Source organism: Melozone crissalis, unplaced genomic scaffold, assembly GCF_028551555.1.
Source record: "Melozone crissalis strain CALT ecotype California unplaced genomic scaffold, PUWL_Pcris_2 ptg000062l_1, whole genome shotgun sequence".
NCBI lineage: Eukaryota > Metazoa > Chordata > Aves > Passeriformes > Passerellidae > Melozone > Melozone crissalis.
This window is the reverse complement of record NW_026535840.1, coordinates 5,080,899-5,104,778: the sequence shown is the minus strand read 5'-3', so window position 1 is coordinate 5,104,778 and position 23,880 is coordinate 5,080,899. Positions and strand designations below refer to the sequence as shown.

Below are 23,880 nucleotides of genomic sequence, written 5' to 3'. Positions count from 1 at the left end.
AGCTTTTCCCTTTCTTGATTTCCATAAATGACCCACATAACATGGGGGTCTCTCAGAGACCTCCTTGGGTCTCTGAGATATTTTTAGTGGAAAAAATTCCCAAAAAAATCACCAGGCATTGTTCCTGGGGTGCTCCTCCTTTTTTCCAGGAATATCAATGTGTGGGGTTTGAGTCAATGAAAAATCAAAAGGTCCATCCAAACCTCATCCTGGGCACTCCACGGATTTTAAGACTTGAGATGTTTTCAGACTTAATTCTATGAGAATAACACTGCAGAAATACAGAAATCTGCTTTGAAATAATCACAATTTGCTGGGTTTCTTCCAAAATTTCTGCATCACTGCTGGAAGCATTTGCAAATACAAAGGATTTTGATTTGAAGCCCGTGTGTGCAAGAGCAGGTGAATGAAAGGTGATGGATCATGTTTTATTCTATTTATCCAGGGGGATTTACCTGTTTTCAATTATAATTTTATTGTAATGCCAGCTAGAGGAAGCAAACACTCCAGCCTTCATCCAAAGGCTTTCTGTAATTCCACTTTCATTGTGGCTGAACATGAAATTAATTATGACTGAGGGGCAAAACCTGCCTAAAACCCTGCTGGGTTTGGTTGTCAAGTGTCAATCCCAGTCCCCATCCAGTGAGGAGATATTTTAGCAAAGAACCAACGAGATCAACTCACAGAAATCACACAAACAACAACAACAAAAAGACTGAAAAAGAGTGGGAATGTCAAAGATGTGTTATTAAATTATGGATTCCCTCCAGGTCACTTTGATCCCATGGCAGGTGCCAAGTGCACCAAAAAATGCCCTTGGTCTGTGGCACAAGCCAGAGAGAAAATCTCTCATCTGCTCTGTCCAACAAAAAAAAAAAAAAAATATTATTATGGAGGCAAAGTGACAGGAAAGGAGAGAAGAATGATAGCACCTAAACACATCCTCATGGCAGTGGGTTTGGACATCTGCAGCCTCCAGCAGGGCTCAGGAATGCCTCTCCAGCCCTGCTGGAAGAGAGCAGGACAAAAAGGAGTGGGAAATGCAATTTTAATGGCACTTGTGCTCTGGGAGAGTCTCTCCCTTGTGCTTTTCCATCAGCTTTTAGTTTAAAAACCTGCAGGCAACATTGCTGCCTGTGGGAATGAGCCCAAGGAGCACATCCAGCCCTGCCTGCAGGCATGGGAAGAGGAGCAAAAAATGGGAATTGGGTGCTGCTGCAAAGCTGAGTGGGAATTAAAGGCACATCTCAAACCCAGCAGGCTCAAACAGCACCTCCTAAATGTTTGGGAACACACCAATCAACCCAAACATCCCAATATTAAGGTTTTTTTGGTCTTTGCAACTGATTGATTTATTTAATTCACACCAGCCACTCCAAAGCAAAAGTTCCACAGATACAAATCTCAAATCTCAAATCTCAAAGGTGGTGCCTTTCAAACCTCTCTGTTCTTGCAGGGGATGGCATTTGTAACCCAGCAAATTAGATTTCTCCTTTTGAATCTGCTGGGAAGCAGCAGCAGGGCTGGGAAGAGCTGTTTGCAGGATGAGAGAAGAGCTTGAAGTCTCATTAAGGGTCCCTTGGTACTTTTTTGAAATATAGATGGTGTTAACTCTCATTTCTTGGCTGATTCAGAACTGGTAATTGCTAAAGCTGTTTCCTACCCCACTCCCACTGCTGGGGACTCAGAGCTGCTCCCAGATTTCCCTGTGGGAATGTCCTGCATGGCAGCCCCAGGAGCTGGGAGCAAGTTTGGGATGGAAATTGAAGCTTCCTCAGTTTCTCACCCGAGAAAGGTTCTTGTTTATTATTATCTTATCTAGAGTTTTGCATGCTGTCCCTACCAGGCTCTGCACACTGTAAAAACACCACAAAAATGGCCAACAATCTCTTGTTCCAAGGGATTTTAAAGCTAAACTATCCAATTATTTTCCCTTTTAACCCAATAACTGATTATTTTCCCTTTTAACCCAATAACTGATCCCACAGAGATACAATGGGGACTTTTCTGCCCAATAACAAAATGCCACCCAAACCCATGGAGAAGGAGAAAGAAGCAGCATGAAGAACAAACCCAGGACAACACCCTGTGCCCTCCACCTTGCTTCCATCCACAACACACTAAAAATCCCAAAACCTCAATTTCTCACCAAGTGATACACCTACACTGCTCTCTATAATCTGTTTCACACTTTTGTGGATTCCAGCCTATCTTGAAGTCCAGGAAACTTTCTCCATGAATGAGGGTCAAAGTCAGTGCTGCCCTGGGGGTCAGGGTCAGAGAAATATTCCCAATGCCCTGGGTTTCCATACAGCCTCTGGATTTCACTTACACATTCCACTCCTGGACATCCACACTCAGGAATTTTCCATTTCTCCATAGCCAGGACAGCCAGAACAACCAAATTACCACCAAAAAAATTCCATTCTGTCTATTATTTTTATGGAGTAAAATTGTACTTTAAACTGACATTTTGCATTAATGTTTTTCTTCCTTGCAACAATTATCTCCTAGGAAAAAAGAGATAGGCACCCTTCTGATCCTGAACATTTGGGAAGCTGCCTCCAAACATGATAGCTCAGATACAGAGATTCAAACACATTGCCTGGAGATGTCCTCCTGCAACTTTGTTAAAGATATATATTATAATATTGGCTTTTCACAAATATTAATATTAATTTTATATGTGTAGTGTTAAAGTAACTGTTATAAAAATACAGTTTTTATTTCTTTTGTTAATTAAGCTTAGATATGGTAGTAAAATAGCTGATATAAGTATGTTTATATTAAAATACCTATTTAGATAAGATAACAACCAATGAAGATATGATGAAGACACCTACTACAGATACACCAACTGTATCAACACTCACCCTCTGAAGACAATATAGACCAAAGCCCAAAAACTAAAGGTAATAAAAATGAAATAAAACCACAACCAAAGAATACACATGCTCTAAAAATGTGAAACCAAAGGAGAGCCATACTAAACAGTTCTTAGAATATATAAACTAGTTTAGAGAAAAACTTTACCATGCTTTTTGTCTATGAATATGTAACAGGCTGATGTAATAGAAATAATATATAAAGATTGCAGATTAAATATTAAATAATATATAAAGAAACAAAATATATAAATTTTGTTTCCAAAATAGCACGTCTGCTCTTGGCTGAGTGCAAAGATGCACCCAACCATAGTAATTTTTGCTTTATTGTCTTTATTTCCCATTATCTTTTATTAAACTGTTTTAATTTTCACAAGAGAGGGAATGTGGTTTTCACACCTTTATTTTCCCATGTGCCAAACTGATCCAGCTCCCAGAAAACACCCAAATTAACAATCCCATACCTCTAAAATCTCTGTGGTTCTGCAGAGCCCCAAATTGAGGCCAAAGCCTGGCAAACCATTCTCCACCAGGCAGTGGGGAAAGGGGGATCAAAGCTGTGGGAAATGCTAGCACCCTTTTGTTCCTAAAACACTGCAGGGAAGATGTTGGTGCAGCTGAAGATGGAGAGGGACTGGGGACAAGGGATGGAGGGACAGGACACAGGGAATGGCTTCATGCTGACAGAGAGGAGGTTTAGATGGGATATTGGGAATTAGGAATTGCTCCCTGGCAGGGTGGGCAGGCCCTGGCAGAGCTGTGGCTGCCCCTGGATCCCTGGCAGTGCCCAAGGCCAGGCTGGAGCACCCTGGGACAGTGGAAGATGTCCCATGGCAGGGGTGGAATGGATGGGATTTAAGGTCCCTTCCAACCCAAACCAGTCTGGGATTGCTGCTGTTACAAACCCACACATTTCCAACAAAATTCATCATTGCCTTTACCCCAAAACACCTAAACCCAATGCTTTTATTTCCTCCAAAGAAAGATACCTTGAAATAACAGGGCCCTTATTTACCTCTTGCCAGAAATAATCATCCCTTCTTCTTGAACTAATTATATATTTAAGTCCAGACTTTTTTCCACCCACACTGAGACACTCACACAAACCAGCAAAGCTTTCCAACAGGGCTGGTTTATGGGGTGTTTATTGGCAAATGAATGATCTGGTCTCTAGTAGTTATACACCTAAATCAACTTTAGAACAAAAACAAATAGGGCTGAAGGGCATTTCTGAAATTTGCTCTGCTTATTTCACAGTCAAGTAAAAAGGGTTTTATTCAGGCTCTCCAGGAAGCTGCTGCAGCCTTTCCTGAACAAGGCCTGGCTTCAGCAGCCAGAGCAGGTTTGAACAGTGCAGTCATTGTAGGATTCTACAACCAAAAGCCCTTTCACATGCCCAGGTGCTGCTGCAATGAGAACTACACCAGACATCTTGGGGAAAAAATCAGTATTTCCATAGCAAAGGAAGGAAAAGACTGCTCTGGTAATTCCTCATGGCAAAAAAACCCACATGGGTTGCATCAACAGTTGCCAAAGATGCAGGAAATGAAACTGGGATTTTTTTTCCTTTAGTCTGTGATAAGAAATTCATCAGCAGAAACTGAGGGCAAAAATCTTGTACTGAGACCAAGCTGCAGGACTGGAAACCCTGGGAATCACCACAGGATTTAAGACTTGAATTTTATTAAATTGTCACCTTGGAGAGCTGGATTTTCTTGGGTTTAAAAGGAATGTGGCTTCATCCGTGCTTAATTCCCCAGAATCACAGAGAACTAGGTTGGAAGGGACCTCTGGAGATGATCCAGTGCAGACAGGGTCACCTGGAGAGGTGACACAGCAGCGCTTCCAGGTGGGGAATAAATCCAGAGACTCCACACCCTGCCCAGGCAGCTGTTCCAGGGCTCATGGAAAAGAAGTTCCTCATGTGGAGGTGGAGGTTGTGAAAGACAAAGCAGCTGGATTGGCTTTAGCTGCAGTGACAGTGGCTGTCACCAGGCAAATAAAATAAAATTCCAGTTTCTTTTGGCTGAACATCCCAGGGTTTGGTGTGCAAGTGACATTCTGGAGGTAGAAATCAGATAAATTCTTACATGCTCTGTTCTCCCTTGAACAAAAAGCACAGGAGTATTCCCAATGTATTTCCAGCACTCAGTAGGATTGGGAATTTCCCTCCAGCTGGACAAACAGGGTAGGAGCTGCCCCCCAAATTTTTAGTGCAGAACTGAAATCTAAATTCCACCACAGCAGAGCAAACCAGAACAGTTCCAGATCAGAGAGAGAGACTCCAAACCTCCCTGGGCAGCTGTTCCAGGCCTCTGCCACCCTCATGGGAAGAAATTCTTCCTCATGTGGAGGTGGAGGTTGTGCAAGACAAACTTTAGCTGCAGTGACAGCAAATAAAACAAATTCCAGTTTCTTTTGGCAGAGCATCCCAGGGTTTGGTGTGCAAGTGACATTTTGGTGGTAGAAATCAGATAAATTCTTATGTGAACAAAAAGCACAGGAGTATTCCCAGTGTATTTCCAGCACTGGATGGGATTGGGAATTTCTCTCCAGCTGGACAAACTGAGCAGGAGCTGCCCCCAAATTTTCAGTGCAGAACTGAAACCAAATGTTTAACCTAATTTCCAACACAGCAGAACAGTTCCATTCTGTAAAACCAACGTGGGGTTCTGCTCTGCAGCTTTACCTTCCAGAAAGAATTTTATATTCTTATTTTTTATTCTTATTTTTCAATAAACCAAGCATCCCCCTGCTCCTCAGTGGAAAAAAAGGGAGGCTTTTGACACTTTTGACAAGGAACACACTTGGACTAAATTCCCAGCAGTGCTGTGCTGGTGTCAAACAATGTGGGAGCACTTGCTGTGTGTTTCTACCTGCAGAGCTTTCATCTTTGCTGCCAAGTGCTGCCATTAGGAATTCCAAAAGACCAGGGAAATCAGAGAACATTCCCAAAAATCAGGCACAAGCTGAGCTCATACTCCCCACCTTGACTGCCCAGCTAAAGGAAGGATTCCAATGGATATGCAGATCCAGCATGGGATTTAATGAAAAGGAGAATATTTGGGGTTAATCCCCTTTCCCACCACACGACAGGACAGAAAAAGCAAGAGGAATGTTAGGGGAACACAGTGAGAGTAATCCAACACATTCTCATGGATCCCAGGCTATTCAAAACCAATCCCAGGCACCTGAGGAGCAGAGGAAAATGATTCCTGAGCAAATGAAAGAGGAGAAGGCATCTTTGAAAGCCTCTTTACAACCACCTACCAGAGCACTGAGGGCTGTTCAGCAGCAAAATGGAGAGAGGGGAGAAAAAAAATCATAATTAAGAACCCAATTGTGTTTTAGCTCCCAGCAAAACTTCCCACTTCCAATTAATTCCTACACATTTGAGCAAAGGGGAAAAAAGAACAAGTGAAACTGTGGCTTTCATCAGATTTCACCTCTCATGCAGAGAGGCAAATTCAGGGTTTTTTGGAGTGTGTGTGCCCCTGGGAAATGATTTATTGCGAAAGGCAACTTTGACACAATCCCCATCAAACAGAGCTCAAAACAACATAGGGAGAAAGGGCCCAAAAGAGAGATTTTGATTTGTGCTTTTTGCTGTGTTTTGGTGAGAAATGATGGGATTGGGATCACCTGGCACATTTGGGCTATCCATGGGTTCCACACATTTTTGGATTCATCACAAAAAATATTTCTTATTTGTTGTTTTTAATAAGGGGAGATGCCAAACCTCTCCTTCCAGGAAGCAGCTTCCTTTCCTATCACACAGCAACTCCATATCTGAGAATATTCCCATATATTGATGGATATTCCCCACATGGCCCAGCTAAAAGGCATCCCAGGAATATTGATTGCCATGAAAACCCAGAAAAACTCCAATTTCAGAAGCTGTTATTTACACAAGTGGAATAAAAACTGTGTTCTGTTGTGGTCACGTGCAGCAATTACTCCCAAATAGTTTGGAACAAACAAATAAATTCCTTTTTTCTTGGAAAAGCTGGTTATTCACACTGTCAGTGCTGATCTGCAGATTGGCATTTGTTTCCTTCAGAAACTTTTGTGAGAAATTCTAAAATATAAAAGCAAAATCTCTCCCAACCCTGTTATTTCCTGTCAGATTCCACCTCCCCAGCTTTTCCCTGCATGCCCCATTCCACCCTTACATTCCCATCCTTCAATTCCCACCACCGAGGGACTTGAAAAAATGACACTTTAATGAATGCTGCCAACAAATAAACAACTAAAAAACCCCAACTGACAGGAAAATCTGAGAAAGGGGTGAACTTCTACTCCTGAGACACATTCCTGAGGTTATCCATTAAATTCCAAGTGAGGAGCTATCCAAAACACAGCCCAAATCGCTGAAATTTGTAGGACACACAGAATTAAACCCCAAAAAAATCCCCTGTGTGTTGCCAGCTCACCAACAACTTCATTTTGTTTAATTAACCCAAAAGCTTCTTGCAATGACTCTGAAAAATATTTCCATGTTTTCTTTCCTTCTACCTCCATCCCTTCCACAGCCCCTGGGATATCCCATTAAAAATGGAAAGCTCTCCTCTAAAATTCAGGATTTTCTCCTCCCCCTCTTTTTTTTTTTTTTCTTTTAAAGTGGTGTGGGGAAAAAAAATGTTATTAAATGAAAAAAAAATCTCCAGGAAAAGGACTTGCAAATTCAAAGATCAAAGTAAAAGCTCTGCATTTGCCCTCAGGAAAATAAATTAGAAACTTTTATTTCAGCAATAAGAGCTGCTTTTCAAGGAAAAGCATTTTAATTTGATGATTTCAATTCCTGTTTAATAGAAAATTAGAATTCTGCCCTGGAAGTTTGAGCTTTGCTTTTCCATATCTGCTATTAGTAAAATCAAAGGAAACAAAAAGGAGAATCCAAATTTTGCTGCACTTTCCCTTCTCTAAACAGAGAATCCCAGCAATAGAAATCATTACAATATTTTAAATCCTGAACTCTTCCTGTCCCAAAAATCATTCAAACAATTATATATCCCAAATATCTTCTTCTACAGAAAACTTCATTAATTGCTCTCAATTATTTCATAAGTCCAAGGTTGGTGGTCTTGAAACAAGTGCAGCAATGACTCAAAAAATAGCAAAAAATTCCCATCTGTGTCAAATAAGTCTCACAGGGATAAAAAAATTGGGGTTTTTACAGTCTCCAAATGTGCCTCAAGAAGGCAATTCCACTTCACCTTGCCTGGGGCTTGGTCAGAGAAGGAGAGGAAAAGCAAAGATCTCCAAGGAAAGGCACTTCAAGCTCAGGCAGAAATAAACTCCCAAACGCCCTGGTGCAAGGAAGGGAGATTTGGGCAATTCATACTCAGTGGATTTTTTCTTTCTTTTTTCTGCCAAGGTTGAGATTAAAGGTGTGAGATGGTATTTCTTGTTTGGACTTAGATGTTTATTAGTTCTTATTTATATTACAGTGTGATAAACTCTTGAGTTTTACAGTACTTTATTCTAATAAGCTAAAAATGGAGCTGTATCTTCCTTTCTACAAAGATTTTTAAGGATAACTTGACTAATTAAGAAATGACACCTAAATTATTTTTACTTTTAATTTAATAACTAATTACTTGTGGACATTTTTATCTAATTACACAACACTACTTAAACTCATGAAGAAGAAGGTCAAGAATAAGGACCAGCCTTCACCTTAAAACCTCCATCTTGTTTATAGATATTACAATATTCTAAAACCTTAAACTAAGTTTTCTACCATGTGATATTACACACTTCTGTTCAAACTCCACACCCACAATCCCAGATTATGGTAAGAATTTAATTCTATCATCCATTCAGATAGAATTGAATTCTATTATTCAATTTTGGAAGCTTTTCCACAGCCTCAGGTCAAATGCAGTGTTCTCTTGGGGGTCAGTGTTTGTCAGCACAGAAAGTCTGAAATTCTCAGTATTTAAGGTTTTAACAAGTCACCTCTGTGAGAGTTTGGAAAATGAGATTGGACCTAAATCCTGGAATCATGGAAGGGTTTGGCTTGGAAGAGACCTTGGAGATTTTCCACCTCCCACTGTCCCAGGCTGCTCCAGCCTGGCCTTGGGCACTGCCAGGGACCCAGGAGCACCCACAGCTGCTCTGGCAATTCCATTGCAGGGCTCCCCACCCTCCCAGGGGACAATTCCTTCCCAATGTCCCATCCATCCCTCCCTTCTTCCAGCCTGAAACCATCCCTTGCCCTGTCTGACCATATTTCACCGAGTCCTGTCAAAAATTACTTTTATAATTATCAAACAGTGCATCTAAAATAACCAACTGCACTTTGGGATGAAAACCCCCAAAAGATGGAAAAGCCTCAGGTGGGAAGAACAAGGCTCTTCTCTCAGGGCTTGCCCAGAGCTCTGCACATTTTGCTTGGTTCAGGCCAAATTAACCCAAATCTGTTCAACAGCAGCAGCATCTCCTCCAAGGAATGAGGCTGACAAATCCCAAATTCCAAAAGCTGATTCCCATTCCAGGTAGAATAAGGGCACAGAAGTTATCAGGATGAAAATATTCCAGAATGAAGATATTCCCTGGAAGAACATCTGGGAATTCTGGGGGGAACATCTCAGCCCTGACCATTCAGCTCCAGCCTTTCCAGGAGTTTCCTATCTCTGGGATCAGCTTCCTCCCCACAGGACTTAGGAAATATTCCTAAATATTTCTGTTGCTGTTCCATCCAGCTTATGAAAAAGAGGGATCTTCTCAAATTCTTCAGCTTCCCCATAATTATAATTATCCAGTTCAAAACAAGGTGGGTATTGCTGAGATTTTTCCAATTTAATTCCCAAAAAAGTTTTAATAGCCTTGATTAAACATGAATTGAATTAAAAACACGAATTACCATGGATGTCTCTGCTATATGGAGCACACATTCCATGGAATTTGTTGCCTCATTCCACAGGAATTAAGAACCTACAACAAACTGAAAGCTGTGATCATGTTTTCCTTCACATTTTTATGCAGTTCTGGCACAGAGCTTGCAAGTATAAAAATGTATTTATTTCAATTTCAAAAAGGAAAACGCATTAGAAAACTTGCCAGGACTTTCCTAGAGATATTTAAAGATCCTATAGAAATCTCTGTTACTTTTCTGGCTGTTTATTATTTATAGACAAAGGGGAATTTTTGATCCTGCAACAATAAATTTCTTGTGGCTCTTTCTCAGATGGAGTTCTGGCCTTTCCTTGACTCTTCATCTCTCACTTGCAAGAAAAAAGAACCCAACCCCAGTGCTGCTGTCATTTGCAGGAAAACAGAGAAGATGACAAAGGCTTGGCTACCTTAGGTTTTTAAGAAAAGAGATGAAAAGAGGAAAAAAATCTTTGCAGCAACACTTCAGGAAATCAGCCCTGGGAAATGAAAGGATTTTGGGGTTGTTTTTCTCCACGTTCCACAGCACCTCCAACAAAAGCTGAGGTGGAAACAAGAGCATGAGCCACTTATCTCCAAAGAATAAAAAAAAATGCCAGTGTGTTTCCATCTCCAAATCATTTTGCCAAGCATATTTTCCTTTGTCAAATGATGAAATAACTCCCTGGCTGCATTAATGGAAAACTAACTGCAATAATTCCAAATTACAGCTGCTTTTCCTGGGGATATTGTGGGAGTAGGTTTGGATTTACACAAACCTGTGGTCAAAATATTCCCTCAAGAGCTTCTTGCTGCTGGTTTAACTCATTAATAAATTATATAGAATTATTTCTGGTTAATTTTTCATTCAGCCTGGCATTTCTTTGAGTACAATTCCCACATGGATTCAGCTTATTCCTCCAAAAACCCCACAAAAAAAAAAAAGTGGGGCTCAGGCATATATTGAACTTTGGGAGGTCTTTTCCAGCCTCAAGAATTCTGTGATTTTGCTTGGAAAAGAATCAATTTTAGGCACATGAAAGAAGTAATACCCAAAAATCAGGAAGCAATGATAAAAATAGGGATAATTCCTTAGATTTCTGTGGATCCCTGCCCCCATCTCACATCCCTCCAGCAGCTCCTCCATGTCCAGCACTAAAGCCAGGATTTCTCCAGGATTTTCTTCAGTCTTCCAAAAGGTGAGGGCAGAGCCACACAAACCTTTTACAGCCCAAAAATACTGAATTCCCCTCACGCTCCTCTCTGAGTTTATTTCCCTCACCTTCACACGCCAGCTAAGGATGCAATATTCCTGTCTGAAAATACTGAAAAATAAAAGCAAAGCAGCAGAGCTGCAAAAATGTTGTTTTGGCTTTTTTTTTCCCCTGGATCTAAGCAACGAGGAAGAGTGATGGGACAAGAGACTCCTCATGTTCTTGCACACATGTTCAGGACTACTGGAAAAATGAGGAGAAATCTAGGAAAAATGGGATTTTTCTTGTAGAAGCTGCACTTGATGGAACAGAAATCAGAAATCCCTTTTATACCTTGTTTTATGCTGGATTCATGCAGCACCTCAATGTAGCCAGAGGATGGAGAGAGACAGGAGGGGACAGCCCAAGACATTTGGGTCACCAATGACATTCCAAATGTTTAGAGAAGAAGATACAAACAGAGAAGATACAGCCAGGAGGACACCCCTAGTCCTAAGGGATGGACTGTGAGATCCTATCAAGTGAAGGTGGTCTCCACCTCATCTCACACATCCATAAAAACACAGAATCATGGAATGGTTTGGGCTGGGAGGGACACTTAAAGATCATCCAGTCCCATCCCTGACACTTTCCACCATCCCAGGCTGCTCCAAGTCCCAAAGTCCAGCCTGGCCTTGGGCACTGCCAGGGATCCAGGGGCAGCCACAGCTGCTCTGGGCACCCTGTGCCAGGGCCTGCCCACCCTGCCAGGGAACAATTCCTAATTCCCAATATCCCATCCAGCCCTGCCCTCTGGCACTGGGAACCCATTCCCTGTGTCCTGTCCCAAGTCCCTCTCCAGCTCTCTTATATCCATTCAGAATTCAGCCAGAATCTTCTGTGTGGCAGCACAACACCTTCCACCACCACAGACCCTCAAGTACCTACATGACCCTCATCATAATTCAGTTCCCACAGATTTTCTGCTGCTGTTGATCCTACCAATCTCCAGCCACCTCTGCCGGAGCAGGAGAGCACATCCAGCACCACCTAGCTACAAAAAACAAACCAACAACCCAGAGGCTACTTTACAATCATCTTGGTTGGAAAACCCCTCTAAAATCATCAAGCCAAACCATTCTCCCAGCACTGCCAAGGCCAACACTAACCAACATCCCCAAGTGCCACAACCACCTGACTTTTGAACACTTCTTGGTGGCTTGACAAAACCAAAGGTTGGGTGCCATCACCTCAGGAGTCACTGAGATTCAGTATGAACAGGGGGGGAAAAAAACCAACCTTCCTCAGGCTGGTGTTGAAACTTCCCAGTTGGAACTGCAGCCAAAACTGAGCCTTGTTGTGCTCTGAAGGCCCTTTCCAAACCCCTGCCCAGCTGAGCAGAGAAAAACTCTCTCAAAGGAGACTCAGGGGTGCCCTCATCACTCTCTACAGCTCCTGAAAGGTGCCTGTGCTCAGGTGGGGTTGGGCTCTTGCTCCAGAACCAGAGGACACAGCCTTAAGCTGCACCAAGGGAAATATAGGTTGGATATTAGGAAAAAGTTTTTTACAAAAAGGCTGATAAAATTCTGGAATGTTCTGCCCATGGAGATGGTGGAGTCACCATCCCTTGATGTGTTTAACAAAGCCTGGGTGTGGCACTGGGTGCCAGGGTTCAGCTGAGGTGTTGGGGCTGAGTTGGACTTGATGATCTTGGAGGTCTCTTCCAATCCAGTGATTCTGTGAGTTCTGTGAATTCTATGAAAACCAGTGGGAAATGCCAACGGGAAGGATTTTTCTCGCTGTGCCCTTTTGCTGACGAAAACAAAACAGTGAAATGAAAACTCCTTAAAAAACAATTTAATGAGGATCAGCAAATCTCAGCTGCTAATGGAGCGCGTCCTCTCAGCTGTCTCAGTGCCTGGTGCTCCCAATGCAGGGACTGGAAACAGCTCCTGTCAAGGAGTGAGGGACAATCAGGGCCACAGCCACATGCTGAGATACCAGCAGCTCCTCCAGCACAGGGACAACAGCAGGAACACATTGCTGGGCACAGAGCAGAGCAGTGAAACAGGTGGACATCTCTGCAGGTTGATCATCACAAGGAAAATGTCTCTTCTGGACAGCAAGGATGGAGCAAAGCCTCTGATTCCTGGGGTTTGAAGGATCATGTTTGATCAAGGTGATCAGAGGGATGGAGCAGCTCTACTGGGAGAGTTGGGATTGCTCACCTGGAGGGGAGAAGCTCGGAGTGACCAAATTGTGGCCTGAAGGAGCTACAAGAAACATGGAGAGAGGCTTTGGACAAGGATCTGGAGTGCCAGGACAAGGGGAAAGGCTTCCCAGTGCCAGAGGGCAGGGCTGGATGGGATATTGGGAATTAGGAATTGTTCCCTGGCAGGGTGGGCAGGCCCTGGCACAGGGTGCCCAGAGCAGCTGTGGCTGCCCCTGGATCCCTGGCAGTGCCCAAGGCCAGGCCGGACAGGGCTTGGAGCACCAGGGACAGTGGAAGGTGTCCTTGCCATGGCAGGGGTGGAGACAGATTTAAGATCCATTCCCAAACCATTCTGGAATTCTGTGACTCCTGGAGCAGGAATATGAGGGTGAGCCAGCACGGAGTGTAGGGACACTCAGGATGGCCCCAAGAGGGACCAGAGGCTCCCCAGAGCCCCAAGCAGGAGCCTGCTCTCCCCTGAGCCAGGGAAAAGCAAACAGCTTCTTTTGGTTTCCACTCTCCCCCAGGGAGAAAACAGGAGGAAAATTACTTTTTTCCTCCAGAATCTGAGAAAATTAATCTAGATTTAACCTTTGTCTCTAATCCCTTGTATGTGAGCTTTCCTTCAAGTAGAACAGATGCCTTGTGCTGCAAAATTATTCCAAACCAGAAATGCACATGGTTGAAACAGTGCTGGTGGGAAAAGGGCTCCAGGGTGTGCAAGGACAAGCCTTGTACAGCCACCAAGCACTTCACACCTCTGCTCAGGAACCCCCCAGGGCACAGAGCTCACTGCACACCCAGACAAAACAGAAATTAAGCACTGAAACTCCTGCCCCAGCCACTGCTCCAGCAGTCCAGCTCCTTTCTTAGAAGCTTTTTGAAGAATTCAGGCTTTGTGTGTTGTGTTAGCGAATCACTTCAATGGGGAAAAAAGGAGAATTGTCAGAAGGAACACAAGGTTTGCCTCTCCCCACAGAGCTGGGGTGGATATAAGCTGATCAGACCTGGGCCACTGAAGGGTTTGCCTGGGAGGCCAACAAAGCTATGAAAACATTGCCTTGTTTTGGGGGTTTACAAAAAAAAACAACCAAAAAACATTACATGACATAAGTACAAAGCTGTAGGAATGATCGCTGATTTGTATGATTCAAAAAAAATCAACTTTTGACTGGAGGGTTTTGTTTTGTTTTCACAAATAATGAAGAACCCTCTTGTTCCTATTCAAAACTGAGAAATCAACATTTCTGAAGGCTTGCTCTGGATTTCCATGGAATAAATCCTTCCCCTAGTTCACATAATGAGCTTAAATTATTTTTTCCCTCTTTAATCAGCCCTGAACATCCTTTGCTGTGCTGCTGCTTGGCACCGAGCTGGCTGGTGTGCTGATCAGCCAAAGAGCCCCCAGAAATGCAGAACTGCTGTGTGAGCTCCTTCCTGATCACTTCAGAGGCAGCTGATGTGATTCCATCCATCCTCCTGGGGATGCACAGCATGATTTGAAACTTCTCCATGCCTCAGGACAACCTCAGGTCATTTCCTTGGGGAATAAATGGATTTAATACAGGTGGAATATACATCCCAAAGGCAGGGCTGCACTCAGTGTGGATGGATGTGCACAGGGGACTCCCACACAGACTCCCCACACATCAGAGCCACAGGAGAGACAGAATCCCAGATTCATTGAGGCTGGAGAATCCCTGCCAGCCCATGGAGTCCCAGCTGTGCCCAGTGCCCACCCTGTCCCCAGCCCAGAGCACTGAGTGCCACCTCCAGCCCTTCCTGGGACACCTGCAGGGCTGGGCACTGCAAAGCTCCCTGGGCAGCCCCTGCCAAGGCCTGAGCACCCTTTCCATGCAGAAATTGCTGCTGCTGTCCCAGCTGAGCCTCCCCTGGCCCAGCCTGAGGCCCTTTCCCCTTGTCCTGTCCCTGTTCCCTGGCAGCACAGCCCGACCCCCCCTGGCTGTCCCCTCCTGGCAGGGAGTTGTGCAGAGCCACAAGGGCCCCCTGAGCCTCCTTTGCTCCAGGCTGAGCCCCTTGCCAGCTCCCTCAGCCCCTCCTGGGGCTCCATTCCCTGCCCTGGACACGCTCCAGCCCCTCCATGTCCCTCCTGCATTGGGGATACAGCAGAGGCAGAAAATCCTCAGATCCAGATAAAAAGATGAATGGGACCTAAAGCATGTTTTGTGGGACCTAAAGCATGTTTTGATGCTTTAGGTTCCACAAAGGGTATGATTTTTAAAACAAGGCAGCTCCAAACCAGCTGATTTGGGTGACAGGGCACAGCTTTTCAGGCTATTTCGCTTCCACACCACACTAAACTCATGCAGTCCTCTGATTTGAAGGAAAATCAACAAGTTTGGCCATTAGACCTCAGGAGATATGCAACAAAATGGTGTTACAGGTGCTGCTATAAAAAAGAGGCTTCAGCAAAATTAAAAAAATAAAACAAACAGGAAATTCACTGGAAGAGCTTCAGCAGGCAAGTAAAACACACTCCAGCCCCTCCAGGGTTCTCTGGCCAGGAGGGCTCAGGACTGGACACAGCCCTGGAGGTACAGCTTCACCAAATTAAATCCATGAACTGGATTTATGAGCAGCACAAGCATTTCTGCAGGAAATTAATGGACATGGAGATTTCCCAGCTCACCCAGGGACAGGGGCACACAAACCCTGCTGTGTGTAAGGGAAGCAAAAATGCAACTCTGCACCATGGAGAGGCCAAAGCCAGTGAATATTTTTGGAAAAAGCGAGGCAGAGCCTCCAGACGAGATCCCTGCCATCCCCCAGCCTGTCTGTGCTCAGGCAGGTGGGTGGGTGCAAAGTTACACCAGATGCCAACTTATGTTCCCTCCAAATCCCCACAAAATACAGCTTAAACCTATTTGGTGTTTGAAATCATCATGGGAGAAGCTCCCATCCAGCAGGGAGCAACTTGGAATCCCAAAGTGTTTTGGGAAGGGACCTTAAAGCTCATCCAGTGCCACCCCTGCCATGGCAGGGACACCTTCCACTGTCCCAGGCTGCTCCAGCCTGGCCTTGGGCACTGCCAGGGATCCAGGGGCAGCCCCAGCTGCTCTGGGCACCCTGTGCCAGGGCCTGCCCACCCTGCCAGGGAACAATTCCTGATTCCCAATATCCCACCTAAATTTCCCCTCTTCCTATCTGAAGCCATTCTCCTTATCCTGTCACTCCAGTTCCTGACACAGAGTTCCTCTCCATGTTCCCTATAGATCCCTTCAGACTGTAAGCAAATACTTTGGATCATTTAAGTCTCCACAAAATGCAAAACGTTGGAAATCATCCATTCCATGTTTTCACAGTGGGTGGGCAGCAGAGCAGTGTGGAGGAGTGAGAAAACCACACCACAACACGGTGACTGCAGGGCCAGAGGAGCAGCACCTGCTTGTTTCTCTCTGAACATGAAGCCAAACAAAGCAAAAGATGAAAATAAAATGTTTTATAACAGCATCACTACCCAATGAATTTTTATTTTCTGAGCCTGTGGTAATGAACTCCTATTTTGTGAGCCCACGCAAAAAATAAGAAAAAAAATGCAATTCCCAGACAGCAGCAGCAAAAAAAAACTCCAAAAAACATCTTTGAAATGAACTTTTCCTTCCTCCTAGTGCTGAAGGTGGCTTCAACAGCATACAGGAAAGGTGTTTGCTGCTCAACATCCCTCACCAGGTGTGTTATTCATCATCCCACACCCCAACATCCCTCACCGGGTGTGTTCCCCACCCCAGGTGTGTTCCACAGCTGGAAGCAGGAGCCCCATCCCCTGAAGGAACAACCAAAGCACCCCTTCCCTTCAGCAGGGAGCCAAAACCAAAGGAAATTCATCCATGGAAGAATTTGAATCTATTTATCTATAAATATTCCCAGGGTTTGAGACCAAAGTGTCACTGGTTCACCTCCAGGTTCCATTCAGCAGTTTTCCAGATTAAATCCAACTCAGTGTCACTAAAATCCACTAAAATTCACTAAAAAACACCTGTGCCAGGAGGTTCTGGAGGAGAACTTCCATGGAGCAGCAGTGCCAAGAAACAAAAATCATCTCCTGCTTTGGAAGGACATCTTCATCCCTGCCACCCCATGGATTCAGCTTTGAAATACCTCAAATACAAATCCACAACTGATGTCAGGGGAGCTAAGGAGCTGCAGAAAAGCTCCTCCACTCACCTGCAGAAAAAATCTCCCCCTCTGATCCCTACACAGCAATTATAGAAAAGAAAATGCTTTGCTTGATAACTCAAAGCAAATTCTGGCTGAATGGGATGAGTTAAAGGGCAAAAAATCCCTTATCAGTGATGTAGCTGAGACTTTCTTCCCTTGTATCCTCTTATCTCAGTGATCACTTTGCACCAATACACACACCTGGGGATTTATACCTCAGCTTCTAGAGGGGAATGCTTGGAAAAATTAATCCAGATGAATATTGAGGCCCCTGCAACATGAAATTCCAGCATCACCCTTTGGAGTCTGGACTCACCAGGAGCTGTGGCTGAGCCAAGCAAAAAAAACCAAAATGTTTTGCACTCTGGATTTAAAATCATCCCCTCAGCTTTGTTCCAGCCCAGGGGCATGGATGGAGGGTGAGGAAAAAAGGGGCTTTGCCCCAACCAAAACTGTTTTAGTAGGAACATCAGCACTGTCCAAGCCTTGGAAAATAGGAATGAATAAAATGTAGTGCCAGGCACCTCTTCCTTCACCAGAACAGGGACAGAAGAGACAAGGCTGCAGGATGGACTCTGGCCTAGGACAGTGTGAGCTGAACAAATACAAAGGGCACAAACACACCAGCACAGGAAAATCCAGCTCATTTGTCCAGTCTTTAATTAAACAAACTTGAAGCAGCATTCCAAGCCCAACCTGTAAAGCTTTATCCAAAGCTTCCTCCTGGCCAACAGGGAAACCTGGATATTTGTGCCCAGGGCAGTGGTGGATTCATAGGACCTGGGGATGTGGCACTTGGGGACACAACTGGGTTGGTGGTGAACACAAGGACCTGGGGATGTGATACTTGGGGACACAACTGGGTTAGTGGTGCTGCTGCTGGACTCGATGATTTTAAAGGTCTTTTCCAACTTTAATGGTTTAAAGGTCTTTTCCAACCTTAATGATTCTATGACTCCGTGATTTACTGTGTAAAAAAAGTTGGTTCCCTCCTCTCTCTCACACCATCCCTGGGGATTTTCTGCTCTCCCTTCCTTGCCCAATCTCCTTTCAGAATCCTTATCTTTCTTTGCCTTGGAGTGCTGAAAACACTCCTGCACCACAAAGCAGCAGGGGAAATGCCCTTTCCAGAGCAAGGTTTGTATTTACACCAAAGCTGAGCTGAGGGCATGCAAGAGCCCTAAAATCTGTGCTTAGCTTGTGTTAAGTGCAGAGTGAGGAACGCTCAGCCCTGGCTGCCACTGTGCAGTTTTCCACACTGATGTTTTCCTCCTTCCCTCCAGCAAATTCCCCAGCCCAGGCAGGGACATTATCTCTTGCCATTATCTCGGGTCCTCATTAGCATTCCAGGCCAGGGGAGTGTGAGGGAATTTTTAAACAGAGCAATGTTTCTTTGGGCCGACTTTTGCACAGAGCACCACCAGGCTCCCATCTCCCCGCCATGCTCCAGGCCCAGATTAGAAAAAATGCTTGGTTTTGTGATGAAAAACAAGATTAAAATAGGGTACAGAGCTTTAACTAAGCTGAACAGAACTGAAGCATTGATAGAATTTGCTCAGATGGCAAAGGATGATCATAAAACACTCCAAAATACCAACAGGCATCACTGATGGTTTTCACCAGCTGAGCCAACACTGAGCAATGGGCAGGGACAGAGCCCAGCAATTCTCCCTCACAGAAGGCTCAAGGGCCTGTGCTGAGCAAGGGCCTGGAGCATGTGGGTGCCCTTCCAGGCCAGGCTGAGGGAGCTGGGGCTGCTCAGCCTGGAGAGGAGCCCCAGCTGAGAGGGGCCCTCAGGCCTGGCTGGGCCTGGCTGCAGGGAGGGGCAGAGCAGGGCCCAGGCTCTGCTCCGGGGCCCAGCAATGGCACCAGAGCCACGGGCAGGGCCTGAGCCCAGCAACTGCCCTGCACAGGAGGCGCAACTTCTGCCCTGGGCAGTGCCCAGCCCTGAGCACATTGCCCACACAGCCTGGGGGCTCTCCTCCCTGGGGCTGGGGCACAGCTGGCTGCACACAGTGCTGTGCCCTGGGCTCTGGGATGGCCCTCCTGGGGCAGGGAGGGGACACCAGGTGCCCACTCAGCTCCTGCAGCCTCACACACCCTGGCATCCTGTGATTTTAAATTCAAACTGTTCAACAATGGAAATAAATCACAGTAAAGGACACTGGGCCAGGAAACCTCCTCAGAAGTGAAATTATCCTGTAGATTCCTGGGGGAGACATTCTGGATGTTGCTCCACTAAGTGCTGCAGTCCACACAAAGGTCAAACTCAGTGTGAAGAAAAGATCATAAAATCCCAGAATCACTGAGGTTGGAAAAGCCCTCCAAGATCACCAGGTCCAACTTATAACCAAACCCCTGCATGCCCAGAGCACTGAGTGCTGCATTTACTCATTTTTAGAGTGTCTCCATGGATGGGCACTCCAAGGCTCCCTGGGCAGCCCCTGCCAAGGCCTGAGCACCCTTTCCATGCAGAAATTCCTGCTGCTGTCCAAGCTGAGCCTCCCCTGGCACAGCTTGAGACCATCTCCCCTCACCCTTTGAGCTCTGTATCCACCAGCAGAACTCAACTCTAACCTCTAATTTGATTCTCCTTTTTGTGCATTATCCACACAGGAAGGAGCAGAGCAATCCTTTCCATCCAACATGGCTGTGCTTTTGCAAATTAATTTAAATATTAATAATAATACCGTTAATATTAATATTTAAACTATTATTATTATTTTAATTATTAATAATAGCTTTAATATTGAAGCTTGGTTTTGCTGATACCTTTGATAGTGTGGATCCCTTCCCAGTCAGGATATTCCATGATTCTCCATGTCAGGACAGCAGCTGGGGAGCTGCAGCCCAAAACCAGAGATGGCAGCCATAATGTGCCCTTTTTGCTCATTGCCCTCGCTGGATTTAAGCAGCACAGACCAGTAATGAAGCAGAGAGATAGGCCTGGCTCGCTGAAATTAAAAAATTGCTATTATTGGTGCTACCAGCTGGATCTTATCTCCTCTCATTGCAGTGAAAAAGCTGTCCTTGAACAGCACACAAATCCCCATCTCTGCTGGCTAAGCTGGAAATATCTCAGTCTTGCATTCCTCACTAAAGAAAGTTTTCTGAAAATGAGAGCTCTTGGAAGCTGAATAAAACTTTAAACTAAATTAAAACAATCCCAGGCACTGCAGACATCATAAATAGTGGCCTTGAATTCAGGGCCTTGTTACAACTCTTTTCTCTGCCATAATGCAATTACTTCTGGCAATTAATCTGACATTTTTCTTCAAAGGATCCTTTCTTTTAAACCACCTGAGTGAAAAAAAAGGCTGATCTGTGTCTCCCCAACACATTAATTGCATCCTTTAAGATACAATAAAATGCTTCCAATCCATTGTAGGAAAAGTCTGAGAGTTCTACAAGTTGTAACAGGCTTTTTTTTGGGACTGGTCCCTTGCAACCCAAACCAGTCGGGGATCCTAAACACCCTTGAACCCCTAATTTAGAGCTGAGCCTCTTGTTCTGTCTTTAACAATAAGAAAGGTTCATCTAAGGCTGTTAGCAGATCCCAATTTCTCCTCCTGAAGAAAGAACTCAAAACCTGCAGAGCTTTGATTTGGAAAGGACCTGGAGCTGCTGCAGAGAGCCCAGGGGAGGCACCAGCATGGGCAGAGGGATGGAGCAGCTCTGCTGGGAGGAAAGGCTGGCACAGCTGGGGGTGCTCACCTGGGGAGGAGAAGCTCTGGGGTGACCAAACTGTGGCCTGAAGGAGCTGATGGGAAAGATGGAGAGAAACTCTGTACAAAGGATGGAGAGACAGGACACAGGGAATGGCTTCCGCTGCCAGAGGGCAGGGCTGGATGGGATATTGGGAATAAGGAATTGTTCCCTGGCAGGGTGGGCAGGCCCTGGCACAGGGTGCCCAGAGCAGCTGTGGCTGCCCCTGGATCCCTGGCAGTGCCCAAGGCCACATTGGAGCACCCTGGGATAGTGGAAGGTGTCCCTGCTCATGGCATGGGAGGATCTTTAAGGTGTTTTCCATCCCAAATCATCCCAGGATTCAGTGCTGCAGCACTGAGCCCATCCCCAGCAATGCCACACAAACATTTGACTCTGCAAACAACGTGGCCAAAGTGTTAAATGGCAAAAAACGCTCTGCCAGGGGGGTTTGGGGAGTTGCTTTTTCAAGTGAACCTTCCCAGGGAGGCACAGGGAGGTCAGGGCTGCTGCTGGGGAAAGTGGAGGGGGAAAGGAGCCCACAGACAGATGGGAGCACAGGAGCTGTGACCCAGGCAAACACTGCTTCATTTTAATGAGCTCTTAACATCCCACCCTGCTTCAGCAGCAACCCTGGCATTTGTCTGCAGGGTAGAGGCAGCAACAAGTAGCAAACAGCCAAGCCCAGCACTGGGGTTTTACAGTATTCCTGTAATTACTGTGCCTTCTACTGTCCTCTTAATTGGTGTTTGCGGAGCTGGGTTCCTGCAGTGCTGTCTGAGGGAAGGCAGGACCCGAGCCAGCAGCAGCAAAGTGAATTGAATTGAATAAATTAAACCACTGCTGCCAGTGCCCAGACTGGCAGGGTAGGGGAGTGAGCTCAGGTACCTCCTCTGGGACAAAAACACTGGGAAATCACCAGTTATTCCCACACAGAGCCATGGAATCAGCAAGGCTGGAAAGGATCTCCAAGATGACCAAGCACAGCCTTTGACAGAACAGCATCTTGCCCACTAAACCACATATCCCAGTGCCACATCTCCTTGCTTTTTGAACACTTGCACTGTGTTCTCTGCCCTCCCTGCTCCCTTCTCCTGAGCTCACTGCAGAGCTCATTTTGTATTAAATCCAGTGATTCTTGCTGGCACAGGTAACTCAGGACCTTCTTTTGTGTGTCTGCAGCCAGCCCATGACCTGTCTAGCTCAGAGAGGCTTTTGTACCCCAAGTGCTCTGACTGTCCCCTGGCCACCTGCCTGTCCTGCTGAAATGGCTCTTTGCATTTTCTTATTTGAAGTCTGTTCACTTGTGCCCTGTCCCTTCCTTTTTCTCTGAACAAAGAGTTCCCAGTGAATTCATTTCTGCAGAATATGCACAGAGAATTCCCCTTTGGACACAAAGAGTTCCCCTTTGGACACTCTCTTCTGAATTCAGGCCTTCAGAGGCAAGGAGAGATAAAAACATGAACTCTTGCCTTGTCACCTCCAGCTGTAATTAACTGAGGAGCCCTCTTTTCCCAGCCTGCCCAAAACTGTGCCCTACATCCCCATTCTCCTATTGCTCCTGGTGTCCCTGCTCCAGCAGAAACCCTGAGGCTGTTCCTGATTCCCCAGCCTTCCCAGACTGCTGCTCCATCCTCATCATCATTCCAGCAGCTCCATCTGATTTGTTTTCCCCTTCCACGTGTGGTTTATCCCCCTCCTCTCCATCTTTTCCAGGGAAACAGCTCCATCCTGTCTGTCCTGCCCCTCCTCAGCCACACAACAGCTGCTTTCAACCTGCAAATTTGTACTGGAACATTATTAAATCAAGCTCTAAATATTTCTCTTTACAATTCCAGCTCCACGTGGACTTCACCTAAAATCTCCCCTCCCAAATTTCCTTGGGACTGGGTAGTTAACTCTTAAACTTCCTTAAAAATCAGCCCAAGTCCATAGCCACAGAACAAAGGCAGAGTGGAAAATCAGCCAAAGAAACCATTTTCACACAGAATTTCTGCACACCAGCGCTTCAGAGGAAGGGAATGTTCAGTAAAAAGATGTTTTTACCCCCAGGCCACTGTGACCATCCCCTGTCACTGATCCTGAGTCACTCAGTGTCCTGCCAGGGCCAAAACATCTCACAGAGGAACTGTGGCAGGAAGGATCCAGCAGCAGCTTGGGGAGCTCAGATTTTTTAACAGGAGCTGTGTTTCAGCAATTGCAGCCAATAGTGTGGATGTTTCAAGTGTAGAACATATTTTGGGGTTGTTTTGTAACAAATCAATACCTTAACAGCACTAGTCAGCCCTAGTCCACAGGCACAGAGCAAAGGCAGAGTGCAAAATCAGCCATTCCTAGGCAAAAGAAACTAATTTCATACTGAATTTTTGCACACCAACACTTCAGAGAAAGGGAATGTTCAGTAAAAGTCTGGTTTCACCCCCAGGTCACCCCTATCACTGATCCTGGGTCACTCAGTGTCCTGCCAGAGCCAAAAAAATCTCAGAGAAAGGATCCAGGAAGAGCCTGGGGAGCTCAGATTTTTTAACAGGAGCTCTGTTTCAGTAATTGCAACCAATAGTGTAGATATTTCAGTTGCAGAACATGTTTTGGGGTTGTTTTTGTAACAAATCAATACCTTAACAGCCCTAGTCCACAGGCACAGAGCAAACCAGCCCAGGGCAGAGTGGAAAATCAGCCATTCCTCAGCCAAAGAAACTATTTTCACACTGAATTTTTGCACACCAACGCTTCAGAGAAAGGGAATGTTCAGTAAAAGTCTGGTTTCACCCCCAGGTCACCCCTATCACTGATCCTGGGTCACTCAGTGTCCTGCCAGAGCCAAAAAGAT

General features: G+C 45.3%; 1 protein-coding gene across 2 annotated transcripts in view; it reads right to left on the bottom strand.

The window, feature by feature from the left end:
* PRKG1 (protein kinase cGMP-dependent 1) overlaps window positions 1-23,880 on the bottom strand; it is a 353,715-nt gene that overhangs the window by 244,762 nt on the left and 85,073 nt on the right. The gene's annotated exons all lie outside the window — the stretch shown is intronic.